Source organism: Dromaius novaehollandiae, chromosome 9, assembly GCF_036370855.1.
Source record: "Dromaius novaehollandiae isolate bDroNov1 chromosome 9, bDroNov1.hap1, whole genome shotgun sequence".
NCBI lineage: Eukaryota > Metazoa > Chordata > Aves > Casuariiformes > Dromaiidae > Dromaius > Dromaius novaehollandiae.
Genome location: NC_088106.1, coordinates 1,828,977 through 1,845,229, shown reverse-complemented (window position 1 = coordinate 1,845,229; position 16,253 = coordinate 1,828,977).

Genomic DNA, 16,253 nt, shown 5'->3' with positions numbered 1-16,253 from the left:
AAAAATAAAAAGACCGTATCTTTACCTTCTAAAGAAAGGAAGTGGAAGGTGCGTGCACTAGCCACAATGGTATACCCACAGAGTATGCGTAATGACACATGGATACAGCAGCTCAGGCCTGAAAGCTGTATGATGATGCTGAGAAGTACTCCGTGATCAAGCTGGTGACTCCATCAGCAACGCTGCAGCCATGAAGGTCTGCCATCTCAGGCACAGCTACATGGCGCTCCACAGGCCCATGGGTGTGAGGATGTGCTTATGCTTGGTTACGATGTGACTGCAACTCACGTAGATGTACCCAAACTAGCACTGATAACAATAGAACTAAGGAGAAATGGAGCTGAAGAAGGGCTGTAAAATACAGAGAAGCACAGAACTCTAGTCTACTGGTACCAAGGTAACTAGTTTAAAGCTATTTCTATCTTTACTGGACTATTGACATGCTTTATGTCTACTGGCAGTCTCAAACTTTTCTTTCTACTCTCATGCTGGACTCCTTTCTTAATAAGCCAAGAAACACAGGCTTTGGTTGTGAAACACTAGTACTCGGGGCGTGTGCAGAAACAGACTCCACTTTATCAAAATTATCAACCTTGTGTTGGTAGAGCTGTCAAATGTTGCCGAAGTGTCCAACTGTCAAAGGCTGACAGTTGGAATCACCTCAAAAGCCAGAAAAAGATTAAAAAACCAATCCAAACCAGTGATTTCTGAAATCACTGAAACCATCATAACTGCCTTTATCCCACTCAATCTTAAAGGCTAGGAACAAGCAGTCTTGCTAGAAGAGCTTGCCAGCAAACCCAGACTTACTGACAGTTTTGAATACTCTGGTATGTCCCCTGGGAATTCACCTGCTCCCAGCTGTCCCTATACGGCTCAGTTCCCTCAACCTACATCTAGACATGCTATATTATCAAAGCAAGGATTGCATCTTTGACTTGGTCCACCCACTCCTCAGTCTTCTTTCTTACTACTGACAGCTGGAGATACGGCTGGCTCTAGCAGTCCTGCTCCCCTAGGCCAACTGGCAAATATCCTCTCCTACCAGCCTGCAGTTATCCTTTCTCTCTCATCCAGGAATTGTTTTTGGATGACTTGTTGCCACTGAAGTGTTCCTGCTCTCGGCAACTGGCTGTCCTGTCTGTCTGCTAGATCCAGCCTTGCCTTACAGCATGATACAATCAGCACTTGGCTAAGGGACCAGAGCAAAGCAAAAGTCAAAACCCCAGTCCTTTTCTCACTGCAGTCACCAAAAAACAGCCCCCAATTGTAGGAAAGAAAAGCAGTGGAGTGAGAATTAAAGGAATTAAAAAGGGAATGGAAAAAAGGAGAAGGAAGGAGCCAAATACTCTACAGCAAGCTCCCCAAACTCAAAATTTTATATAAAGAACAACCCAGAAACATGCCAGGTTTTTAAAATACACAGGAAGGCACAAGGCAGAGTTGCAAGGCTTGAAATGCTTCCCAAGGTCTGAAGTGCTCCCTGACAAGCATTGCTGTTGGTTCACATCTCACTAGCTTCTGAAAATCATCGTGTTTGGCAGTCTCCCTGCAGGCTGTCCGTTGCAGGGTGATGTCTGCATGCAGATCCCGAAGCAGCCAAGCAGCTGAAGCATGCCCCGTTGGACAGGGAGGGAACATACTGTGCTACACTCTAAGCTGTGCAGCCACTCCAGCTGAGGCTGCAGGAGGAACAGGAAAGTTAGTCAGCATCTTTAATGCAGAGTTCAAAGGGGAAAACCAAACCTCTAAAGCAAATGTTGCCCAGGACAAGGGCTTCACCTCATAGCCACATTTCCATACGCTTTTCTTTGGGAAATGTTTCCTTTAATTAACCTAGTAATAATACTGAAGTTCAGAGTTTTACAGTAAGTAACAGTAGCAGATTCTGTACTGCAGAATGCTACATAGGAAAGCTGGTCTCTTTCTTGAGATGAAGCCTCCAGCAAGTCACCAGTCCCTCTACCGACTAGCTGTAGGTATTATCAGGAAAAGTACTCAGGCAGGGAAAACTGAAACCAAATGCCTATAACCAGGCAAGTCTCCTGGTTTGGCATGCAGATGAAAGAGAAAACACGGACCAGGTATTCTTTCAGAAATTTCAGCTTAAATACCAATTCCAGTTCCCAGGAAGACATGCAAGGTCTCACAAACTGACTGTAGTCAGAGAGAAAGAGTGAGAGCAAACATTTCAGTGCATGCACAGCACAGCTCTTTCTGGCCTTTTATATTCACACAGAACCTTGTATAACCTCATGCTATGCATCTTTTCAAGAATGAATGCCTGTTCACATGCTAAAGAGAAGAATTTGTATGACATATCCAAGCTGGGCCATCTAACACCTCAATATTTAAAACTGAAAAATAGTAACTGTTTAAATCTGGGTTTAAGTAAGGCAAAAAGGAGAGAGGATATAGTAATTTGAGTAAGATGGTTCTACTGGGAAATGTTCCTCAAGTCTAGGATGTAATTTAGGGATTTACCCTAGAATACCAATAAATCAGTGTTTAAGACATGTCTTTAGGATGTGAGAGATCGAGGGCAGATCCTCTGCCACTCTCCTTCAACCTAACTACCTTCAACAGCAGGTTACAGCGTAAGTCAAACTACCTCTCTCTGTCTTTCCTATCAGAGTTGCTCCACTTTGTGTATTACTTATTCCTCAGGCAAAAAAGAGATCAGTGTATGGCTTTGTGGGCAGCCTCCTTCTTGGAGATGTTAACAAACGTTCAAACACAACTTGAGGCTGAGGGTTCCTCCTGACAGGCGAGTAGCTATTAACTGGTTCTTGGGCTTTCAGTTTGGCTTTCTTCTTTTCCTTGTGTCTGTATCATACAAGGTCTCCACAGGCAATACTGAGATACTGGTGAAAATCTCACAGGACAGGAACATATTAACCTGCATTGCTCTAGGCTGGAATACAAACCTCCCCTACGCCTACTGTTACGAATCTGGCTGGAGTGACATTGAGAAGTGCTGCTTCTTGATGCTTGAGGGTACTAAGAGACAGAAGCCAGAGAGGCACACTGAACTAGTATTAGCATTTCTGCCAGAAATTTTCTGTTAATAATAGAAAAAAAGCAGAACTCCCACCCAGTGTATGGTAAGTATCAAGTAACAGGCTTACAAAGCCCACTACCCAATCAAAGGCAGAAGTAGCCAGAAAACTCCAATGAACTGCCACAGTTATTAGAATGTTAGCTCAGGAAGATGTTAAAACTAGAAGAGTCCATTATACTGAAAATGCTTTGCCTCCTATAAATTTCTCAAGCTTTGGCACCGGCAACCAGGACACCTACTGTTACTTGTGTAAATAATACAAGATATATCAACTGACTGTGCGAGTCAGACTATAAGGTCACTCAAATGCATTATCCTAATATCCGAGCTTTTGCAGTTAACAGTAAGCAAGAGCAAAATATCACAGTGGGGAAAACCTCCTTCTCAACCCGTTCATTCTTGGCCATTTAAATTATATCACAGAACATCTAAAAAACTTTTTTAAAAACCCATTGCAGTCTACCTTTCAGAATTACAAATCCAAGGGAGACATTTTCACATGAAAAGACAGTATCAAAACCCAGAGGAAGGATTAGTTTTCTCTACTGTAATCGGATACAATAACTTTATTAGGAGCAACTGTCTACTTACTGTATTGAACTTTTAGATCTGGACACGTGCCCTAGCTAAATAACAGGGATTTAACAAGCCGAGGGAAACTAGTGACAATTGCCGCCTTCTGCCCTCATCCTTTGGTATCCATAGGAATAAAACTCAGGAACGCAGGCCTGCTCAAAGCCTGCTCAAAACTCAGGCACACAGGCTAGACAATTGGAGGAACATGGCTCTGAGGTGTATTATAGAGTGTATCTGCCCTGAAGAGTAAATAGCAGAATTATCTCATCAGAACATAAATGCAGAAAGCCCAGCTGAAGCACTCGCATTTAAAAATTTGCTTCCTGGCACAATGTCAAGCTCAGCTGATCGCAGTAAAGGTCATTGACAGAGTATTATAGTACCTAATGCTTCTACTCAGTGCTTCTTTAAGGGTTCAGGGGAAAAGAGGAAGGAAAATCCCAAAGCACTAAGCAAACCTGAAATACCGCTTTACTCAGGTCTGTCAGGAAGATCACAGCTCTCAAATGGCTACTTCCTCTTATGCTCTAAGAGGAAGAACAAATCAGCACTGGTGAATGGTTTTCTGCAAAACAAACATACAGATAGGACTTGTGAAACAGATGTTCTGAAAGAAGGATATGGGTTGCACAATGAAAGCTCAGACTGTGCAGTAATCCAACTGATACACAATGTCTGCTTATGCAAAATGAACTAGGCATGGTATAGGTATAAAAGCCATTACTTAACACAAGTCAGGAGCCATAATTCTTGGATGGCTGAGGGTCTCTGGGTCAGGCGCAATCCCCCACAAAAGAAGCTTTTAAAAAGTTCTCAGGAATCGCTGAGAAATATAATTGCAAAGTTCTTTAAACTTCTACTTCAGAGGTTTAAGACCGAAAATTGAGTTCTTAAAATAGCTTATCATTTTGCGTGCCTCAGTAACTCAGTGAATTACACAGTAAACCTTGCAGCAGCTAATTTTCTTGGCTTTGTTTCACTGTCCTTTCATCCTGTTTGTGACTATAACTTGGTTTGTATTAGCACTAATATCAAGTTGATTTCATAAGAATTTTGTATGTTTTCTGCTAACTCTGACATTATCCAATCCACATCAGAACAGCTTCTGCCAGAAGGGGTATGTACAGAGTTGATCCAAGATCCAAAACTCATCTGAAATTAGCATCCTAGGTAAATTGATTAATAGATCTCCAAAATGATCTGATGAAGTTCAAACAGCCCAGGGCACTGTGTCTTTTCCTAATCTATTTTCTTGACTCCCTTTCCTGTAGATTAAGTCTACAAAAATAGGTAACGTAAAGTTTTAAGAGTTTTGGACTTGAAAGGCCTTGAGAGATGGATTTGTCTCTGGAATCAAAGATGAATGAAGACATTTCTAGACAATGAGATGATGACTGTATCAATCAAAATTGGGTTTATGCTTTTAAATGGAACCTTCAAGTCCAATGTCTGTAATTTCGCACTGCAGGGACTGTAAGGACCATTCAGTTCTGCATAGAGCTCTTTTAAAACAACTTTTGGACAGAAAGAAATCTGCAACATTGACTTCAGGAACATAAAGACAGATGGAAATCTCATATTATAAAGATGAGAAACACCAGTAGTCAAATTTTCAGCACCATCTTACTGAGTTTTAATGGTTTCCAAAAAGAAAGTTCAAATTTTGCATGTATGATGAAGGTGTGAGTATGTCCCTTGATGTCAGCTGCAGAGTACACACTAATGCAGGAAAAAAAAAAAAAGGAGTCCTATGAAATGCTTTCCAATTGAAAGTGAAATGCAGAGTTTTGCCAAAACTCTGCTTAGAGAAAAAGATATTGCAATAATGTGGCTACGGGCTACAACAGAAACCTTAACTCTGAGCTGTGAGTTCCAGACACCAGGTGTTATTTTTATACTTCTGTAAATTCAGATGCTGTATGGAAATGTATGTGTCATGTAATTGGGGCCTTGCTTGGGTAATTATTTGACCTAAATAGTAATTACCACAGAAAAATCAAGCAACTGATGCACCTGTTAGATCTGTCCTTTGACAGATTTTCTGCCAATGCTATTTTTCATCCAGTGAAATTCACAGATTTGATCTTTGGAGCCAAGCAAACCTTCTCTTCTTTACAAGCCTATATCTTTCTATCCTGGCCTTCTCCCTTTCGTTAGAGAAGTGGAGGAAGAGTAGTGACTCACTGAGGTGCTTTACTTATACAGAAAGCACATGCTCACTTTTGAAAGATTCAGTCAATGCAAATCAATGTAAACCTAAATGGCTTCATGCCAAATTTTCCTTTTAGATGTAAATAGCTGGCTTCCCACAGCAGATTTTTATAATGCAGTTATATATGAATATCACCAGCTAAAATACTTAAATGCATTTTATTACACTTGATTCTTCTCTTTCTGGCAACAAGCTGCGTATCACACAAAGTATAAAGCAGTAACAGTACAACGTAATAGCAGATTTCTCACAAGCCACTATCTCTACTAAATTGTTAGTATTTATTATATTTTTTATGAAAGTGATGTCTTTATAATCATGTTATGCCAAATCTAATCTTACTCACCTGAAAAACATACTTTAATTTTTCTTTAATTTGTACAGTCACAATGAAAGTAGTGGAAAAGTTATTGTTACTTTCAAACCCATTTTGTTAATACAAACAAAATCTGTCAGAATGAATCCTGAATTTACTTTCCAGTGTGAGTCAGAACACGTCCGATAATGTAGTTAGGAATTACTAGTATCTGATGAACAAAACAATAAAATGACACAGTGCAACCAACCTGGCACAAGGTTTCTAGCAGGGCTCTGACCGCTCAATCTGTCAAGCTAATTAGGAAGATCAGACAACCATTAATATTGCAGCCCCCTGGGATACAGGACGTGTTATTAATACAGTATGACATGGGAGTGTGCAGTGGTGTGAAACTCTGGAGGGCGTCTCTGTATAAAACTCCAGTGACTGTGAAAGCAGGCATACAGCTCATTCATCACAGACTGTCAGATGCATATCCACTGTCAAATGGGATGCCATACAGAATTAATTATTTAGAATCAGCAGCTGAAAGAAAGTATTCATCAACATTCATTCACATTTCATTTATAATTACTAAACTTATCCTTCCAAATAAGGAAGACATGTTCTCTGGAATTCTTGCAATTGGAGGTGTGACTAAAAAACCTAAGAGCATCTAAGAGACTTTAGTAACTGATCATCATCACCCTGGTCCTGGGGAAGGGGAGACAGAAATCGCACCTATGTGCTTTCTCCACCTTTGACTCTTGCACTGACCTACCATAAGCTTGGGTATCCCCTGTGGGGCAAGCACAGTGCAAGATGTTTTCTGTTCCTCCCTCTCTTGCCAACCCAGGGGATCATCTCATCAAAAGTTAATACAGGCTGTCTCTCAGATCCATCTGGAGTGAGCTCTTCCACTGCGTGGTAATGAAAATGAGATGCGGCCAAACACTGAAAGCACAAAACAAGAGGCGCCAGAACAAACATACATATTAAAGACGAATAGTCCCTAAGCCCAAGTGCATCATACTCAGAGGCTTGCATACTGGAATGGTTGAGAGCTTGAGCACATTCAAATTAGTGGGGCTTTTTGGGAGTACAAGGGATATTGGGGTGATTCTCTTGGAGCCACCTCCTAAAAGGCAATTCTGCCTGGAACAGTAACTAGGCAACAGCTGCTGTCAGAGCAACTGGCCAGGAAAAGATGACTAGGCAAACAGTGCAAGTGCAAGCAGAGGGCACAGACCCATTGGGAGGTCAGCACAGGACATCAGAAAGTGAAGAGGAGCTTTTGACAAGCTCTTACCTGGCATCAGAAGTTACTGTCATTCCACTGGATGCACACTTTGAAGCTACAGAGGTTCATTTAGTTTTAACCAGGAAAGAGAACTGCAACATCGCTTTTACTTGCTATTCCTGTGGCCCTGCTGCATCACTGATTCCCCTGCTCTGTTACAGTGGGCATCTAACCTGATTCCTTTTACTACAGCCATCTGCCAATTTACAGTCAATTACCCAGACATGCTGAGCCTCTTTCTTTGCTTAGACTACAATGTTAATCTGAACCATCTAGGCCTGCTTTTAATCACTGAGAGCAGTGTGTCCCCTTTCATTGTCACTGTTGAACACATTTGCCTAACCATTCCAAAACGAAGGACCTACTGTACAAGGCTTTTCTTTTGATGTAACCTAAGGATGCCTTTTGCTCCATTCTCAATGATTAAGAAGATGCTAGGATATACTATTTTGATTTTTTTTAGCTGAGGCTAAATGTATTTTTAACTGCAATGTACTATACATTTCTGTAAATGCTTTATTTATTTTCCCCATATCATTACACAGCAAGATGAATTTCCAAAGCTTTGAAGACAAAAATGAATAGTGTTCTGGATATTTAAACTCACTTACTGTTCATTCAGTTAATGAAAGTGCAGATCCATTCCTTAAGCTGCAGCTGTTCAGTGCTTGCTGCACTTTTGCCTTCTCCCTCATTTGTAGAGACAGATTATGATTTATAACTACTGAGAAGTGGAAAAGACTTTTTTGTCACATTTTTGTCATCAGCAGTTGAAGACAGTCTATAATTCCATGAACCTCCTAAAGAAAACAAAGAGTTTCCCATGTCAAAACATGGTCAAAACTTTGCTGCTGATTAAGCAAGTGTCTTGCACATGAACAAGAGGGTTTTCAGAGATGAAGTGGTAAGTAAAGATTGTCTTGTGCAGCAGGCGTGCCAAAAGCAGGGCTGACATCTGGAGTTGAGCTCTGAGGGGCCAGCTTTGTTCTGTCAGCAAAACTATATCCAAATATATGTCTGCATTCCTGCAGAACCAGAAAGCAAGGACAGTCATTGTTCAATAGTTAGGGCCTCGAGAGTGCAATTCCACATGTCTTATTTTGTCTAATTTACACTGTTTTGATATTGGGTGGAGGTGCGGAATAGACTGGCTTTATTTAGTCCTCAAGCAACATTTAAACTACAATGGTATTTGAATAAATTGATCCTCAGCAAAGATTCCACCCTGTACATAGGAAGGCTTTAGGCCTGCCAAAGGAGAAAAGCAGCTCTGGCCCAACATCTAAGATAAAATGGATTCATGAGGATTCATTATGTCTCTGTGTGTGCTTCTAATCATGAATGACTCTTGTTCAAGAATAATCAGGAGCAGTACCTAGAGATGCTGTCTCAGACTGGATAGAGGAATTAATCCCTAAGAGTCTTCCACCAGCTTTGACCAGGAGGTTATATTCACGAAAGCATTTTGCTTCCTGCAAGTTCCTTTCATAAAGCCATTACTAACCCTAAGCAAATCAAACTGAGTAGGCAAGAGTGCCTGAGAGTCTGAGCAGGAGATGCTTCTCAGCTTTAATTCACGGGACTGATTATTGACTCATCAAGGTTGTTTAAATGGCTTAGCATGCCCTAACACCACACAAACCTCCCATTACTTGGAACATTATGAGACCTACACAGATGCACATTATGGGATTTTCAGTGTTAGAGGGGGAAAAAAAAGGAAACAGCAAATGCTTTCCAGCTGGCATATTTAAATGCTCTCCATCTTCATCTGAGACATGTGCAGGTTAATTTCAGCTGATGACAGATCTCTCACCCAAATGTTGCTCCAGATAGCATGAAGCCATTATACGTCTCCTGCAATGAACCTAAACAGGGGATCATTCCGAAAATCATGCCTGTATGATGGCAATTGTATCTTAAACATATTAACTTTAAATACAGAAACAAGGCACAAGGTTTGAACACATGCCCTTAAACTAACTGCACACTTTCATAAGGAAAGCATCACAAGTTAAGTACAGAGGGAGTTAACACCTTAGAGACCAGCTGGTTTAGGTCATGCTATCTACTTCCTGCTGCTTTCAATAATGATAGTAAGAAATAGGCTGGCTGCTAAGGCTACGTGCCAGATACAGACCATATGGCAGTGATGCGACATACAACTAAGAATAATATATACACAGAAAATTTATGTCCTGTAATTGCCAGAGGCTCCCCTCACACTGAAGCGGAACCCACTGAAGATAGACCCCACAGTCATTCAGCCCATTAAATTCATTTTCACCTTTTGCACATCATTTCCACCTTAATGCACAGTTGTGGTATGGACATATTGGTTATAATTGTAACAGAGAAACAGCCAGCGCTCTGAGAACCTGGTCTGTATTTCCTTAAACTCAACAAACTCTTCTTAAGCAATGAACTCAGGATCAGATACCTGTGGGGCATCTCACAGAGGCCTTATGTCAGGAAAGGAGGCCCACATTACATCGCAATCAGTGAACATCTCTCGCCCCACAACGAGGGACTAGGACTCCAGCACATACATAGTGAGAACGAGGCTGATAAACCCGGTGAGAGCAGAGGTGCAGGAAACTGAATTGTATAAATATTAGCATGAGAAAACAAAGAAATAAACCCAAGTAATTCTATTATTTATTGTCACTATGTTCCAAGGTAGTAAACTCTTCATAAGCATTTAAAAAAGAAACTTCCAGAAACGAACAGGCTCTCGACACAATCCCTCTGGAACAAAAAATACAAGGTAGAAAAATAAAGGGGCTTTTACTCACCATTTTCTTTTGTCATTGTAAAAGAAAAGTATTTAATTAATTTTTGGGTTTGTTCAGCTATTTTTACCCATACACTGTTATTTTAAAGATGAAAAAGTTTTCAGCTGCCAAGGGGAAAGAAAGAAAGTTGTAGCGTATTAAATATGGGGTTAGGTAAATCTCCTCCTACAAGAAAAGGACAAGAGTCTTGAAAAAAAAAAAAAAAGTGACCCAAATTAGTCAGGCATTATTTTACATGTAGTCTACACTGGGACACATCCATACCATAAAATACAAGAGAGTAGTCTTGTATCTTGATCACTGCTCCCTCTGCGCAAGCCAGGCAGGTACAAGCTCGCTCTGATCCCAGCTGAGCAGGCAAGGCTTACTAGCACGGGCAGAGCTGCACACGCCTAACCGAGCTCCAGTTCAGAGCGTGCCTGCGTTCCCCGGCCCAGAGCGCAGCTGGTGGTGGCTGCCTCCATCTATTTGCATCAAAAGGACTTTGCGTTTTTACTAGATGCACTATGTTGCCGGCACTACAGCCAATGAGTCATAGTAATGGGAGTGTTAGCTCAAGTGGTTTTCTTCCATTTACAGCAGTTTGACACATAGCTTCAACTGTGCCAGCATAATTTTCCCAAGTTTGAAATGTATGCAAGAAGTGAACCTGTCATGTCCTCCATGAGGGAGAGTGAACTAAGAGTAGTATGGCAAAATAAGGAAAGGATACCCATGTTCCAGATGCAAAACTGCTGCTAGGACCTTACACTTAATCATGCAGGAAAAGAATCCAACAGTAAACAACAGTCCCACCAGGGGATTATCCCTTCCCACCAGGAAGACCAACTCATTATCTATTAGCCAAAGATCATTAACTAAATAGCCTGACTTAAATTTACAACTTAAACTTCAGTCGGAAGTCACAGTCTACAAGCTGGGTTGTAAACAACCAGTTGCATTTTTTCCTAAAATACATTAAACTATGAAAAATAGACATAATACAGTTTTTTTCAGTAGTATGATCTGGGGGATGACCCAAACTCTGTGGCAGATACTTATGATCAACCCAAAGATGTCTATATTGCAAATAATTCATTAAAACAAGCAAAAATTAGTGCAGATGGTTGTCCTTGACTCTAATGGAAATGCATGTTTGCTATAGTCTTCATCTCAACACACTTGAGGTATAAACCAAGAAAGCCTTTGCAAAATATTTGTTCCTGAGTTGCTCTGTGATTGCCCTGGGGAAACAGAGAAGAATCTACCTTGTTATACATCTACCTGTACTTGTCTAATAGCATTCATGACTAGTTCAAGCAAATCAAAAAAGGCTACATATTCAACTGACAGGGCACTGAAGCAGAATCCAGGGGTTCTAGTCCAGACTCTACAATTTTGGGAAAATCTCATCTCATTTTCATTGTCCTCCTGTGTTTTATGAGTCTGTTTAGACAAGAAGCTCTTTAACACAGAATCATGTAACATCCATGAATGCAGCTTCTAAATCACTGGAACATAGTATCATTTTGTGCTTATGGGCAGTTGCAAAATAACCAATCCTCCCAAGACAAGCCAACTATATCTGTATTTGTTTCCACCTTCAAAAAGACTGTTGCGTTGTATTATATATGTGTAGTATGTGTCACTGCTGGTAAAAACTTTCAACATTTTCCTAACAAAAGTTTGAAAGTTACTGCAAGTGTGATATTAACCTTTCCAGCTATTAATAGAGACAGATCAAGATTTAGTCATTACGTAAGAACAAAGAAAAATTATGAGAAAAAATAATCCCAACCTTATTACTACACTTATTCAGCTGATTCAGTCAAGTGTGATGCTGCCAGAACACTACAAGTGTACCTATCTTTTCAATTGTACCTTAAACTTAGGTTGGTCATCTTATCAATGAAAATATGCTATATCCAGAAATGTTGCATGGCAGTGCTGGACTCCTCAGGCATTGCCACCCTTTTTTCCAGCCTTCCCAGTCAGTACAGAGACCCAATTTACTGAACCACAGAGGCAGGACTAAGTATCAGCAGTGTACCAAATGGAAATACAATATATTCTAAAATGAACCCAGTCTAGGGCTTAGTTTTGCTCTTTTATGTGCTTTTCTCTCAAATGTTTCTATCTATTTTACAAAAATTATTTATGCCTCCTAACTAGTAACGGAGCAGAACCACATTATTCCCACTTCAAAAAAAAAGAAAAAGCACAGAGATACTAAATGAGACCTCTCAGGTCAGACAGACACAGTTGCAAGAAAAAATATGACTCTATGCCCTGTGATCTGCAATGTAAGATTGTGTTTCCTTCTTTTTAGAAGGCATCATCTCCTAAGAAGGAGCACAAACATAACTAGAGCCAAACAAAATTTACTTTCTGGAAGGAGGAAGATGTGGCAAGCAGCAACCATTTGCAAAAAAACAGTTTCTTCAGGTTTGCAGTAGTATTCTCTGTCAAGTTTAAGGGATATGACAACAGCAATAGGATGGGAAAAAGTTTCAGCACAAAAACAATGTTAAATTTAGCAGAATAGCTGGGATTAGCTAGTTGAAAAGGAATGTACACCTTGGGAAGCAGCAGCTTTTACAGCTACCACTTTGTCATGTTCTTCACTGTAATAATAATAATTTGGGAATGTCTAACTCCATTTGTTTAATTTAAGATTAAATTACAAAATAGATCCTTTGAGACTAAAGCAATATTGCAGTACCATCCATCCATGTACCCCTACACTTCCTTGTATAACTTCAGGGCATCATATCTCATTATAAACAGCCACGTATTTTTAAATACTCTGTCAAAGCTATTGTTTTATTAAGTCAGACTGATGACTGCATGGTAATAATCAATGTGCCTAGAAAAATCTGTTGTCCAGATAAAGGAAACAGGATGACACATTTTCCTGAAGGTCCGAGTGAAGAGGGGTACCGGACATCCTGAGGAATGCTGGGAATTCCCACTCATTGTAGTCTGCGGAGATCAAATGACATCGTTAAGAGAAACTTGGACGTATCCCTGAATGGCTTAGGGACTTGAGAAGTACGGAGAATAACTAAGGTGATTTTCTCTGTTCTTCACCTGCTGCTGAACACTAATGATAAAAGGCCCTTGAGGCTATACACTAACCAGAACAGGGTAAGAGAGAGGAATAAAATAATTTCCTGTGAGATCTCTAACAGTTGAGGCTCGTATTGCTGACAGTACTGTCAAGAGCCACTGACTCAGGAAGCTGCTGGATTTTACATTAAAAAATGGCAAAGGCACAGCTGAAAACAGAAGGCGTTTGAGACTCACCCTGTGAGAAATGCTGTGGCTGACCTGCAGTCAGGACCCTGAGGGCACTAACAGGCCTTAATGGACCTGACCAGCCTCACCTGGGACCACCCCCAAGGACCCAGGTGCCCATTTAAGCTCAGCCCTGGAAGAATACTGCTCTTCAGTATGCCTTTGCCTGTGCCCTGACTATTCAGCTTGACCTCAGACCTGCCTTATCACTAGGGACCTGCTGGGCAATCACTGGATCTTACCTTGGCCTCTGGATTGACTTCCTAGCTTGACCTCAGATCTGTCTCGTCAAATAAGCTTGCCTGGCAATCTGAACTCTTAGTTGAGCTTGGCCATGATCTTGGGACCTGCCCTGCTCCCCTTGCTCAGGTACTGTGGGACTGGGTCCTGGCCAGCAAGGCCCTGCCCTGCTGGCCATGTTATCCTGCTCAGCTCCTGGCTCCTTGTCCCTTGCGGAGCCACAGGGAGTGTAGATCAGCATGCTGGGTACAAGGCCTTCCTGATGCCAGCTCACTTGCTTTGCCTAAGTGTTTGCAGTCTTCCCTGCTGGGTGTCCAAGTACTTGGGCAACAAGACTCTCTTGCTGCCCTTTGTGGGCTGTGCCGTCAGCCTCTAGATGCAGTCAATGCTGTGTGTGTGCTTCTCTTCCCACCTCCCAGCCAAAAGCACTGTGGAATAGCCAAAAGGTTTTGCTGTCACTTCTCTCCTGATTGAGGCAGTGTGAAATGAGAAGCACATTCATAAGAAATGCATTTCTCGGCATATCTGCTTCCTGAAAGATCTCCAGCAGAAAAACGCAGGCAGGAAAGTTACTTCAGAGGCCAGGAGACAGTTCCTTGACACACAGACTACGCTCCAAGTGACTCTGGGATTTTTCCAGAAAGCTTGTTCTTTGTGGAAGATGCGGTGGACACTACTACTGTAGTCAGGTCTACTAGCTTTGATAATGTTGCTTTGAAAGGGATGGACACTTGGCAAACAGAAAGAGTTGGGCTAAAATTTCATTCTGTGCTACGCAGGTGAAAACTTTGTTTGCTGAGTTTAAGCACATCTTAGTGCACGGGGTGTCATGGCCTTACTAACCAAGCAAATGTTAGCGCTCTCTAAGGGACCAAGAGCAAAAGCTCTGCGAACCTGATAGAGAAGATTCCTTTCTTTTGAAGTCCAATGAATTTCCACAATAATTAAGGCTGTGTGGATCCAGCTCATCAGGATTTAATCATACAAGGCCCTTCTGCACCAGTCTAATACTGGAAGGAATCACAGCTATCACAGGTAGCTCTTAAGGCAACCTCAACACTTGTGCATACTTAAATGCTCTTCTGCCTGCCTGTCCAGCCCACTGTTTGAGTTCTAGCATTTTTGAATTCCCTTTGTCATGAGGCTATGGGCAAGTATTCAGATATGAAAAGGATCATTTGTCCTTTCGGAAAAGGATAGAACAGAACAGCTTACTCTAAAGTCATTTACCATTAAATATTCTTAACAGAATGGTTTATGACATCAATTTTTAGGTTATGCAATGTCTAACACTGGGAATCCACAATTTAACAGGAGTGATAAAATATAATGTAACAATTAGCCTAACAATATATGACTAACTATAGTAAAGCAAATGCACTGTGCTTGGTACAAAAATTTACAGTCTATCTGCTTCATAGTGAATATGGGCCAAACAACAGAAAATCGGGATTCCTGAAAGAAAACCAGAAACAAAATATTCCAAAGTATTTCTCATGTACTGTATCTGCTTGCAAAGATCATTGAGTTGTTCTGGTGTGCTCCCTCCCAGGGGACTAATGATCATGAGATCACACAAAGCTGAAAAGCAGATGTGGCACTTCATTATTTGTAGAAATGTGGGACAATGAGAAAGTGGAGCAGACAGACTGCAGTTTGGACCTTTGTAACTTCAAGGGGTCTTGTTCTCTAACTTACAGAAGTGCACTAAATCAAGTCAGAGAGATATCTCTTTATCTGTTATGCTTATTGCAGACATTTGACAAGAACAACATGAGTGATAACATGGAGGGATAACGTAGTCCCTGCAGCAGAAAAGGTAGAAAAGCTGTATAGCCGTAGAGAGGAAATAAGGTAAGAAAATGGTTCTTTCAGAACAGGAAAGGGAATGGAAAAAACTGTTTGTCACTGAATTAGCATTAATCCGTAGACCCAAACTGCCAGTAAAATATTTTGAAATGACTCTTCGCTGAGGATTGAGTGGCCCAGGGGAATAAGCAATGGGATTTGTAGACTGTTGAGTAACATAGTCACACTCTGGCCCAGGGGGTAGTAACAGAAAGTCATTTCACAGCTGTGCAGCAATCTATTTGAAATATCAGTGATTGGAGACGATGGAACTGGTTTAAAACGAATAAACAAATGGGCCCATACCTATGTGTGATGCATCATTTAATAGGAGAGGGCTGCTGGGAGGATGTTTAAACTAAGCATTATGATGAAATGCAATACCAGCAGCTTTACTCCTGCATTTTTTTTTCTATTATGATGCATTAGGACAGAACTTCACTTTCTCAACTCGCTGAATGATACATGAGACTTTATTCTAATAGTAGCTTGAACAGAGATTGTTGCCATGTTGGTTATAAAAGGAAAACTATTAAATAGAGTAGTAAGAGAAGCCCACTGAACTGTCAGAATGACTATCTGACTTTTCATTTCTCTACCTATAAGCCTGTGTACACATCTAGAAAACAAAGATTCTGCAAATAGCT